At 45.7% G+C, this 11,978-nt stretch overlaps 1 protein-coding gene across 14 annotated transcripts in view; it reads right to left on the bottom strand.

Annotated features, from left to right (window-relative positions):
* The window catches only part of MSLN (mesothelin), a 75,780-nt gene that overhangs the window by 24,909 nt on the left and 38,893 nt on the right, over window positions 1-11,978 (bottom strand). For 5 of the 14 annotated variants that reach the window (XM_063344528.1, XM_063344536.1, XM_063344529.1 and 2 more), the window contains 3 exons: window positions 10,114-10,560; window positions 9,472-9,593; window positions 6,464-6,547 (listed from right to left, as the gene is read on the bottom strand). The exons of 1 other annotated variant lie outside the window; for it this stretch is intronic. The gene's annotated coding sequence lies outside the window, so the exon portion shown is untranslated. Of the gene's footprint in view, window positions 1-3,447; window positions 3,540-6,463; window positions 6,548-9,471; window positions 9,594-10,113; window positions 10,561-11,080; window positions 11,109-11,978 lie in introns of those variants that run through there. 8 more of the 14 variants (XM_063344531.1, XM_063344532.1, XM_063344535.1 and 5 more) reach the window with 4 other exon arrangements.

Genomic DNA, 11,978 nt, shown 5'->3' with positions numbered 1-11,978 from the left:
AGCTCAACACAATCACACAGGAGACCTCTCTCTGTCTCCCTTCCCTCTCCCATTCCTCCCTCTCCACAAGCCTCCTTTTTCCTTAACTGAAAATAATCCAATGCCTTCACATCACTTCCCACACTTCCCAAACATATGAGCTTCCTGGTGATAGCAAGTAAGGAGTGAAGCCCAGTTCTGCATTGTGATCTTTAACACATACACCGAGAGGCGAGGGCAGGAGGGGAGGCAACGAAATCTGCAGTGGGTGGGCAGGAGTGGGACAGGTCTGAGATGAGCAAGTTTGCCGACGACACCAAGCTGTGGGGCACAGTCAACATGCTAAAGGGGAGGGATGCCACCCAGAGGGACCTGGACAGGCTTGAGAGGTGGGCCCATGCAAACCCCATGAAGTTCAATCAGGCCAAGTGCAAGGCCCTGCACCTGGGTCACAGCAATCCCAGGCACAAATACAGGTTGGGCAGAGAATGGCTTGAGAGCAGCCCCGAGGAGAAGGACTTGGGGGTGCTAGTGGACGAGAAACTCAACATGAGCCGGCAATGCGCACTTGCAGCACAGAAAGCCAACCGCATCCTGGGCTGCATCAAAAGAAGCGTGGCCAGCAGGGCGAGGGAGGTGATTCTACCCCTCTACTCCGCTCTCATGAGACCCCACCTGGACTACTGTGTCCAGCTCTGGAGTCCTCAGCACAAGAAGGACATGGACCTGTTGGAATGGGTCCAGCAGAGGGCCACAAAGATGCTCTGAGGGCTGGAGCACCTCTGCTATGAGGACAGGCTGAGAGAGTGGGGGTTGGTCAGCCTGGAGAAGAGAAGGCTCCAGGAGATCTTATAGCAGCCTTCCAGTACCTGAAGGGGGCCTATAGGAGAGATGGGGAGGGACTCGTTATCAGGGAGCGTAATGATAGGACAAGGGGTAATGGTTTCAAACTGAAAGAGGGGAGATTTAGATTGGATATTAGGAAGAAATTCTTTACTGTGAGGGTTGTGAGACACTGGAACAGGTTGCCCAGAGAAGCTGTGGGTGCCTCATCCCTGGAGGTGTTCAAGGCCAGGCTGGACGGGGCTTGGAGCAACCTGGTCTAGTGGGAGGTGTCCCTGCCCAGGGCAGCGGGGTTGGAACTAGAGGATCTTTAAGGTCCCTTCCAACCCAAACCATTCTATGATTCTTTGTAGTTTTGTACCACAGGAAAATGAGTCAGTGCCTTAATAACCCTCTTCTCACACAACCTGACTGTGCATGTATAGCGTCAAGTATGGCTCAAGTGTTCTTCAGTAACACTACATTGTACAATTGACCGCCAAGGTGTTCCTGCCATGTTAAGCCAGGTGTGGCAACAGACAATAAATCCTTCCCTATCCCATCTCCACCATGCATGCCACACGCCCTGCTCAGCCCAAAGTCATTATACTTCCCAGCCATTTTTATCCAGAACAAAAGGGGCTTTGTGCTTTCTCAGAAAAGTCAAGTCTCCCATTATGCTTAAGAGAGCACTCTGGAGAAGCTGCCTGAGCAGATACATGCTCACACCACAGCTGAAAAACCCCCATCAAATATGGACTCAAGGGCCAGTAAATCACAGAAGACAGCAGTACCCCAGCAGGGCTAATACAGAACATTTCACCATGGGTTTGGTACTGGATGTACAGGATGGGGCTCAGGCTTTTACTAATATGTGAGACCACAGCCAAGCTCCTCTGTAACCTTGCAAGGGCCATAGAGACTCACTGGGTTCAGACAGCCCCACCAGTGTACTCCTTTTCATTAACGCCAAGTACAGTCACAGAACCAGGAGGAGAGGTTTAAGAACAGGAACAACAGAGCACAAAATAGGAATGCTTGCTGAAGAGGAACCAAAAGGGGCAGTTAAGAGACTGAAATGTTGCAGATGGTGTGGAAATTATATAAAGGCATACCAAAGGCTGAAAGCAAATGCGTACCACCTAGCAAAGAAAAATCAAACTGTCATAACTGAACAGAAAGGCAAAAGAAGCTTCTGGATATAAGATCATAGAATCATAGAATGGTTCAGGTTGGAAGGGACCTTCAAGATCCCCTAGTTCCAACCCCCCTGCCCTGGGCAGGGACACCTCCCACCACACCAGGTTGCTCCAAGCCCCATCCAGCCTGGCCTTGAACACCTCCAGGGATGAGGCACCCACAGCTTCTCTGGGCAACCTGTTCCAGTGTCTCACAACCCTCACAGTAAAGAATTTCTTCCTAATATCCAATCTAAATCTCCCCTCTTTCAGTTTGAAACCATTACCCCTTGTCCAATCATTACGCTCCCTGATAACGAGTCCCTCCCCATCTCTCCTATAGGCCCCCTTCAGGTACTGGAAGGCTGCTATAAGATCTCCTGGAGCCTTCTCTTCTCCAGGCTGACCAACCCCCACTGTCTCAGCCTGTCCTCATAGGAGAAGTTCTCCAGCACTGTGATCATCTTTGTGGCCCTCCTCTGGACCCGTTCCAAGATGATACTTTTCAAAAACTCCATGTTATTTTTCTGTTTGTTACAGAATCATAGAATCATTGGTTGCCTCATGAGGAAGAAATCTGTCAGGGCCCTGCTGGGACAACATGATCCAGTTATAAAAAGAGGATCTGGAGACATACAGCTCTAAAAGGGAAACTAAATTCATTCTTTGTTTCCATGTCCATCACACTAGATCCCTTCATTATGTGAGCTCATCTAACAATTAATTCCATATGCATATACTGACAGAAGGGGTTACAGAATAAAATCACACCAAAATGCCCAGACAAGGTAGGCTACATCAAAGACTCCTGGAGAAGAACAACATGACACAGCTGCGGTGTCCAATCCTTTGCTTAATTACCCTTTGGACCACAGGTCAGAAGGCGATAGGCAACAGCAGCTTTTAGGAGGATCTCCAAAGGATACTGGACAGAGAACCAGAAAGAGAGAAACACAAATATCAAGCCTCAGCCTAAAACAAACCTCTTCTCTTTGGTGGGGCAAGAAACAGACGAGCTTGCTGCTAGGGTCAGCTAGAATGAGCTGTGTGAGCCCCCTAGAAAGGGCCGAGTCCAGAGCTGGCAGAAGAGGATAAAGACCGAAGTGATGCAAAATCTGTGGTCTAAGGTATAAACAGCTCCAAGCCCACAAAAGTGGTGTTATGATACAGTCATCACTTGCAAGTAGCTCTTCTTTTACCCTCTCTGTACAGATCTCAGGCTTACTGGGACTTAGCACGCAAAGGAAGACTCCCCAGTAATTGAAACAAGGCTGTGTGAAACCTCTCCCCTCCTTTCTCTCTCAAAAAAAGTAAACAAGGAAACACTGCTACAAAAACGTTCACACGTCAGAACTGTAATTTCAGTGGCAATGGACCAACAAGCATTGCCCCATGGATCACTGCTTCCTCTTGCACAGCAGTCCTGCCCTCACTCCTGCTGCTCTGGACTAAAACCGCTGTTGCCTACCTGCAGAATCACAGAAGAGAAAGTTAGGAGGGCTCTCCAGGTATTCATCAAAACATCTCCTGGCTTAAGAGTAGATCATTCTTACAACCACTTTGCCTGGAGCTGTGTTCTGGGTTGACAGTCTGAAAGGTTCTGGGTTAAGGCAGAAGATACATTTTTTGAAAGCCCCATCTTGCAGGTAACCTATAAAAAAGGTTTTCCTCTTGAATATACTGCTGTGGTCAGTGTTGGTAAGAGAGCTTTAGTATGAATAGGCAACTGTAACATTAGTCATCATAGCGTCTGCAGCATGGAGCATTTTGGCCCATTTCAGGTGCAGAGCCACCTCTGTCTGCAAACCAATGGATTCACAGGACCAAAGGCATAGTTCAGACCAGAAAAGGAGCTGACTCTCCACACAGGCATTTAAATTGCACAGCTCTGTCTCAAGGATTGGCAGATACCAGAATCGGCCATTCGTTCAGAAAGAAACTGAGCAAAAATTATACCCTCAGATTTATTATCAACATAAATATAGTTTCAAATTGATTCTTATCTCAGCGTAGATCTTTAAAAGAATGCGTAAGCACACAGGTCACGTCCAGCTATGTGACTGCGTAGTATTACATGCCTGCTTGTTAAATGTCACCTAGAGAGACTTTTATAAACAAGGCAATATTTGGTTCAAGTAAGCAGCTCGTCTCACCTCTGTTTGCTTAAGCATTCAGTTACAAGGAGGGAATAAATGAAAAGAAACATCATTGGCTTCAAGATGTTACTACGCCCACACCTACGAATGCCAGTGGGGTCACCAGAACTCAACGTGGAAAGTTTGTGTTTAAAGCTCATGAAAGACCATCTATTCTCACCTGCCTGCACTAACAGGCCTTCACTTGAGGCTACTTCTAAGTTGCAAAGGAGAAGAGAGGGAAGCCAAGGGTCTCAGAGACCCACCTACCATCAAACATGTTGAATCCTCGGTCAACTCAGGACTAAAACTCAATCCTGATTTATCCCCCGTTGTAGTAACTCCAGAACAAACCCTGCTCTGGCCACACGACACTCCCAGAGCTATTGTCTGCACACTGCTAAAGGAAGTGTCACGGAGACTAATACAAAGGCAACAGAGATCATTAAGACAGGATAAAAAGGCCAAATAGCACCAAATATCAGTTTATAGCTGGAATTGAAACACAACTGCCACATTACACCTTCCCAGAGGTTTACACAAGAGATTTTGCTTGCTTTCTACCTCCCTCTCTCTTCTGTAATCTCCTCTGCAATGTTTGTTTTGCACAAAGTCAAAAACCACCAACATCTAACACTCAAACCTTGTCCTCAATTGTAAGACAAACCAACCTAAAAAAAAAGGTAATTAATCTGACATCTGATCTTCCTCTCTCGACAAGGTTTCTACTCATGCTGGTGACCAACTGGCTGCACTAGAAAGCAGAAGTGTTGTTCAGTAATGCTCTAAACCCTACCTGTTTAGCTACCCACCAGGGCAGGGTATTGAGGCTATGCCTGTTGGAGACACTCCTGACACATAAGCAGCCAGGACTAAGAAGCATGACCAGTTTTAAGGTCACTTACGTTACTGAAAGACCAGTTTTCAGCAGGAGGAGGCTCAGAGCTAAAACATGCTCCCAGAAACTCAGCCCAGCTTTGAAAGGCTGCTCAGGAAGACCCAGGCTATCACGACACTGGCCCCTCAGCCATCAGTTCTGGCTATACCATGGTGCTGACAGCATTAAAACTATTTGGCACCCAACACCCCAGGAACAGCGCTACCGGTGTCAGCTGCTGTGCCACGTTCTCACAACTCCCACATCCTTTACCTGAGCAGGTCCTCCCAAAGCACACACTCATCTTCCAGAGGGCCAGGCAAGAAAGGGTGAGGTGCTGTGGGCACCCAGCAATGCTCCTGCCCCTTCTGGCTCTGTTGTGAGTATCATCAGCACTGGAACATCTCTACCATACACTGAAGTGCAGCAAAATATAGCTTTAATTGTCAGGCACTCCGTATTCTCAAGTACAAAGCAGCTCTGCCTCTGTATTTCATAGCTTCAAGAAAATGTTCTTTTGTATGAGTCAGCCACCTGCTGACACTTTACATGTTCTCAGTTGCTTCTCCTTACAGCAAGGCTGACACCTTGTGATACAACATAGTCTAACCTGTCCTCTCTTTTATATATAAAAATATATATATACACGCATGTATGTGTGCATAGTCACCTATAGTGGTTGACAGGTCGTACATGGCCCTAAGAAAGAAGAGAGGGAAAGAGAAAGCCTATGTTATGAAAGTCAGAGATCCAGCTCATGAACTGGAAAGTTTAACTCATTGTCTAGCAGGACTAAACCCATCTCTCACTCTCCCTAACCCCCTATCAGTCAAAGGCTGCCAGCCCTGAACACTCTTCTTAAGTACCTTCTCCCCACACTCATGTAGCACCTTGCTATGCTGAGCACCTGCAAGGGATTCACTTCAGCTCACAGTATCCAGCCTTGTCCTGCCCCCTGCAGTGACCTGCTCTGTACGGTGAGATAAGGAAGGTTTAACCCCTTCCTGCTGCATGTATGTGTCTGATGAAAAGTAAACATGTACCGGGCAGGACAATCAATGAACCTGGCTGAATATCACATTGAAAACACAATTTGCCTGACTGTGTCCTTAATTTTCCAGGACAGGAGAAATATAGGACATTAAGCAACGTCAGAGCTGTAGAGAGAACTGGGGAAGGGGAAAGTAAGAAAAGCACTACAGGGTCAGTTCTTGTTCCTGCCTCCTGCAACCTGTCACCCCTCCATAAGGGTCACTGCACTAAGCCAGCGGAGCTGAGCACAGCCCTGCTGCCTCCACCGCACCTTGCTTTGTGGGCTCATGACATCTGTCTGCCAGCACGTCCCTGGGACCAGGCTGCCAGAAGGAGCATGCAAGCACCAGAGGGCACCAGGAGCTCAGCCCTGCTAACCTACCAGCTCTCTCCTGGGAGTCTCTCCCGCCGCCACTGGAGGTCTCTGCTAAGTCACTTACCTGGGGAAAACGCCGTGGGGAAGAAGCTGTTTTAACCAAGCTGGAAGGTTTCACAAAACAGTATCGGTTCTTGTGGAAACTTTACTGGAAAATACACAAGACAAGCATTAGTCATTTCTGTTATTTCTTTTCAGTCATATATTCTTGTACTTCTGATTTCATTCCAATTCAGAACAAAAACACATTTTGAATTGTGACTTTTTCTCACAGACAGAAATATGAACTACGCCCCCCTATAGACAAATGACCACACGGCCACCATTCCTGTGTCTCAGCCCCTGACCCTCCTGTATGATCCAGCAAGTTCTCTCCTTCTTTATGAGTAACTGCTGATGACTTGTCAAATGAACAAAAGTAAAAATCTGCCTCTGTAGCTGTCTTCATGCTAGAGCAACAGCTATATATGAAACTAAGTGGGATGAAGTGATGCTACTGTCAAAGTTGACTTAAGCCTAGACATGGAAACTGAGCAACGTCTGCAACAGCTATTTCCAAAAAGATTTAACTAGTATTAAAAAAAAAAAAAAAGAAAAAAAAAAAGGAGTCTCTAACTATTGCTGACTTAGCCTCCTTAATACTACGATTCTTCAGTCTACACTGTAAATCTTTCCATGGTGCTTGTTTATCCTCTGATTTTATGTACTTACATCACACATCTAACAATACATTGCCCTTTGACTTGACAAGAAAAAGTCCTTCTCCATCCCTAGAATCAAACATTGCTTGGCAAGAGTCTCCGAGTGTGGTCTAAGAAAATGTCAGAGAATGTGGTCTAGGAAAAAGTCACAGAAAATCAGACATTGACCAATAACTCACAAAACATAGGAAACGTTAGTTTGGACAAGTTCATAAAAAACTGAGCAACTGAGGGCTTTCAAAAATTGGCCACTCGTGGTCACCTTCAGTCAATCCTTGTTGAAAATGGGAAACTGCTTCTCAGTGGATTTGATCCAGATTTGAGTCATCAATTGATTTTTAATTCTGGGCAGGGTGCTCTGTGTCACACCCGTCTAACTGATGCCTTTGCATGGCAGGAACTCATTCAGGTCTCCCACACCCAAAAGTGGCTTCACAAGCACGCAGCACCTTCACAGCAGAATAACTTTGCTATAGCATGATAATGCATTGCAAAGCAAGGAAGAAACCGCCTGAGTCCCAAACCTGCGACCCGTCAGGCCACATTGTCTGCACCAAGGGCCAGGGCCAGCTGGATTCTGTAATGTAGATACAACTTTGACAGACGCCAAATCCCAAATGCTTTTGTTCCGATGCAAAAGAAACACCTCTGTGCATGTGTAATGGGCTATCATCATGTAACAGAGCTATGTGACATATTTCCCAAGTGTTGTCTTATTAATTCAGCTTTAATAGTTACATAAATTGAATGGGCTCTGGGGTTATGGTGTGGGATTTGTCCATTTTGGCCATTTTATCTGCTAACTTTAAGTGAATATCATTTGGAAACATCATGCTCTGCAAAATGTGGACTGCACGGTCACTGTTTCCCACAACCTGGGCAGAAAGCTGTGACCTGGACGTCACAGTCCTTTGTGGAGGGCCTCCGTGTACAATATGATACACTATCTTTTCAGAGAGGGAAGAGCTAGGCTTTGCTCCAGCTGATGTTGGGGAGTTTGAAGTGAGACCAAAGAGGAATACATGGGTCTCACTCAAATGCAAGGTGAATTTTGCTTTGCTCTTGTTTCCTGATCTGAGAAGAACAGCAAACCTTAAGACCAAGAAGTGCCAAAAACTGTTTCTGCAGTACTGGGGTGGGGGGGGCGGAGGGGGTGGGGAAGGAAATGGTTGAAGGCCTTTAAAGATAACAAAGACTTCTCCCAAACGTTCCTCACACTTTGCCTTGAACAAAAGCCAGAACACCAAGACAGCCTTGTTGGGATGCTGTGTGTCCAAAAGCTATCAAGAGACAAGGCTGAAAAAGAATAAACCAGCTTCATCACTAGGGATTTTTCTCCTACTCTGAGTGAAACACAGAGGATCCCAGAATAAGTACGTTATGCTGGAGGTTGACCAACAAGCAATTACATGAGCCAAAGTCAGCTCCTAGCATCTCTGCTGAGGGCAATGAGACAGTGGTGGCAGGTAACTAGTTATCCATCCTGAAGTATTCCTAAAGTGTCTGTGACCATGCTCTCTAAAAACAGCTACTTTTTTTCCACTTCCAGCTGCTACATCTGGAGATTTTCAGCTCCACAGTTATGCGCTAGTGAACAGAAAAAGCCTGTTCCGTGGTCTTGTTTACTCCTGAAGTGATTTAGAGCATTCCTGAGATGGGCAAGGACATGAAACTCAACGTCATCTCAACAGCACAATGATTCTGAAGCCACTTAATGCTCTTTTATGTTATGGTTCACTGAGATTTCTCCGTGTGCTAAGGTACCTCAGAAAACTGAGCTCACCTTTAGGCACAGAATTACATTTGAAGTGTGAAGAAAGTAACATGCCAGGAGACAAATACAAAATGGGAAGAGCCTTGGAAGGAGAGAGCAAGTTAACACAATGATGATGCTGAGATCCTGGGCTATCTGTGAAAACAGCACTGCAGAAAACAGTTGGGGAATCTAGCTTAACTTCCCAGACAAGGCACACGGCACCTCACGGGGAAGAAGGAAATGAAGGAGGTGTGATAGATTCTGTTCCAGACCACCCTGCAGAGATGCAACGTGTAAGTCACTGAAGTGAGTCCAGATTCACATAGAAGTATATGACGAGAGTCAGATCCTTTATTTTTTTAAGCATTTCCACTGTCACCACAAAAGGCTCACAAAGAAGGAACATTTTGTCACAGTATTGTCTTGTTATCAATAAAAAAGGGCAAGGCAGATAGACGGCATAGCAGCAGTGAGGCTAACAAAGCTTTGGGAGATGAAGCGTAACAAAATATCTCAGCAATGAAATGCTTCTGAAAGACATTTTTCCAAGGTCATTCATTCTTGAGATGTAAATACGCAAAAACTAATTCCAACTGTGCTGTTATTTATGCTCACCTTCCTTCCAGTTCCCTGATCCCATCAAGTGGTCTGTGACACACTGTAACTCTCTTTTTCACGGAGATATTCAGCCCCTTGTTTGACACAATCCCTCTCAGACGTATGGTGGTGGCTGAATCCTGGAGATAAAGGATTAGCCGGATGAGAAAGATTGTGCCATTTTAGGGTAAAGCGAGACTTTCAAGCAGTCTTGTTTTACTGCAGCATACCCATATGAAGACATCACCTGAAGGGTGATTCAGTTTTGCTACCAGTTTTAATACCAAATTTAAGTTAATCCCCAAGTAGATATACCCTAGGGTGTAATACCCATCCCATTACACTCCATTCCCACTGGATAAGAGGGCCTGACCCCTATGAAGCAGACAGTCAATAGAGCGGCCATACTTTTCCATTTGCTTGCCCTAGGAGCAGCTTCCTCCCAGCTACATCCCAGAACTGACCCCCAATGCAGTAATTGTAATGGGCCACTGATAACAGAGCCAATATTTTATTATCAGCCTCTTCCTCATTGCAGAATTGACCAGTGACTCTCACCTGGGCGGCTGCGGGCTTCATACCTCAGGAGCTGCTACCACTGAGGATGTCACCCAGTCCTCACTTCCATACAAAAGCCACCAGCAATCAGGTGGCACTCACCTGTGTGTGCTGTCTGGGGTGCAGAACAGGACCTGGGGTGCAGGCACACCCTGCAACACCCTTTCCAGATACCGATGTGCTTGTAGGCATTTGTTTAGCTGGTAAGGTGCACTGCAGGAGAGACATGAAAACACCCCCAGCCTTGATGAGTCCCTGTGACATTCGGGCAGGACTAGCTGCAGATGTCCACGGAGAACAGTGATGGTCATGGGGGTACCGGCACTCCTCTCAGAAAAAAAGGAGCTCTGAGCACCAGCTCAGTAGACGCACGCTGCCACAAAAAAAAAATGCATGCTGGTCCATTTCAGGGATGTGATGGTTAAACTCAGGTTCGTGTTCATATTTACAGCTAGTTTTAACGTGCAGGAGGAAACAAACAGGTATTTTATTCCAAGTCTCTCACATGCATCTAAGATGATATGTGTGAAGCAAAATACAGAACATAGCCTAGAAAAAACAAAACAGAACAAAAGAAAAATACCCGTCCCCAACAGAAAATTGCTGTAAAGGGCAATATTTGTGGATTTAATTTAAAAATTCTTTTGGCCAACAGAGGAGGAAGAGGTAAATTACACTGCCCAAGATCAAACATGAAGGAAAGCAACAAATAAAATCTATGCAGTTTACCTTACTGCAACTAAAGATATAAAAGCTCTCTGTTTTATTGCTGTAGTTATTAGAACATGTCTGTGCTCTGAAGTAATGCATGAGACACTGATAACTCAGTGGCTGCAGAGTCAAGCCGGGGACTGATTCCACATTTAAGGAAAATCAATATCCTTGACCCCATGTAGGAAGACTGTAGCCCTAATATCTGATAGCTCAAATGCCACCTCTCAGGATGCCCCAGAGAATGCAGAGGTACACAGGCAGTGTGCCAGGTTTATGTTTGGGGTAAATCTCAGTCCATGCTCATCATTCAAAACACCTTTCCCCACGGGGCAGTCTGCCCCGAGGATACGCCTACCTTCTGTTGTACTGAAGAAAGGAAAGCTCTGAAAGATGGCAGGAAATAATAAATCAACTGTGTTCACTTTAATAGGAGCTTGGCACAGCCCTTGCAAATGGCAAGGATTAAAGGAATGACCATGTATGACAGAGCAGCATGACTCACCTCCCCTAAAGCTAAATATTCACCTTCCTTTCACTATTGAAATGAAACCGATCCTGTTGCACAACTACACCAGGAGCCCATGCAAAAACAAAAGACTTCCTCTTCCAAAGCTGTCCTCTTGACATTAAAACACAACCCACAAAACTTCTTTAAATCAAAGATATCCAAGACGACGAGTTGGTCTCACACCCATCAGCCTGCATCAGTGTTTCTAAAATCTCCCTTATGTTTCTGACCTTAAGCACGTGTCTGACTACTCAAGGTTCAAACAGCTCTGGCCGTTCCAGTGGCTGTTATCTTCCCTCACCTTCCTGTATCGCTCAGTGGAGCGGCAGTTCAGCTCCTGGCAAACCCCTCTGACAATTACAAGGTCTTGACCTACCTTCTTTGAAGCAAAATCCCATCAAACTTTCTATTACTGGGCACAACCTTCCAAAAAAGAAGAAGGAAGCATCTTTCCACACGTTGGGAGTTCAAGAATGGAATTTATCGCCACAGGATACCAGGGATGCCAAAATGCAGTTAGAAAAATTCATGGTAGAGAAGTTCACCATGGGCACTTAAACTCAAAGATAAATCTCCATGCTCTGGCTTAGGAATTCCTCCGACACAGACAGCTGAAACCAGGGATTCACAGGTCTAATTCAGAGGTACCTGTTCTTAAGTTCTTGCATTCAATTCAGCAAGAGTTTGCACCAATTTCAAAGTTTTTAGGATACAGAGCACTTTTCTGAACCAAAAAGAGATAGCT

This window comes from Chroicocephalus ridibundus, chromosome 8, assembly GCF_963924245.1.
Source record: "Chroicocephalus ridibundus chromosome 8, bChrRid1.1, whole genome shotgun sequence".
NCBI lineage: Eukaryota > Metazoa > Chordata > Aves > Charadriiformes > Laridae > Chroicocephalus > Chroicocephalus ridibundus.
Note: the sequence above shows the minus strand (reverse complement) of the source record. Positions and strands in the feature narration are given on the sequence as shown.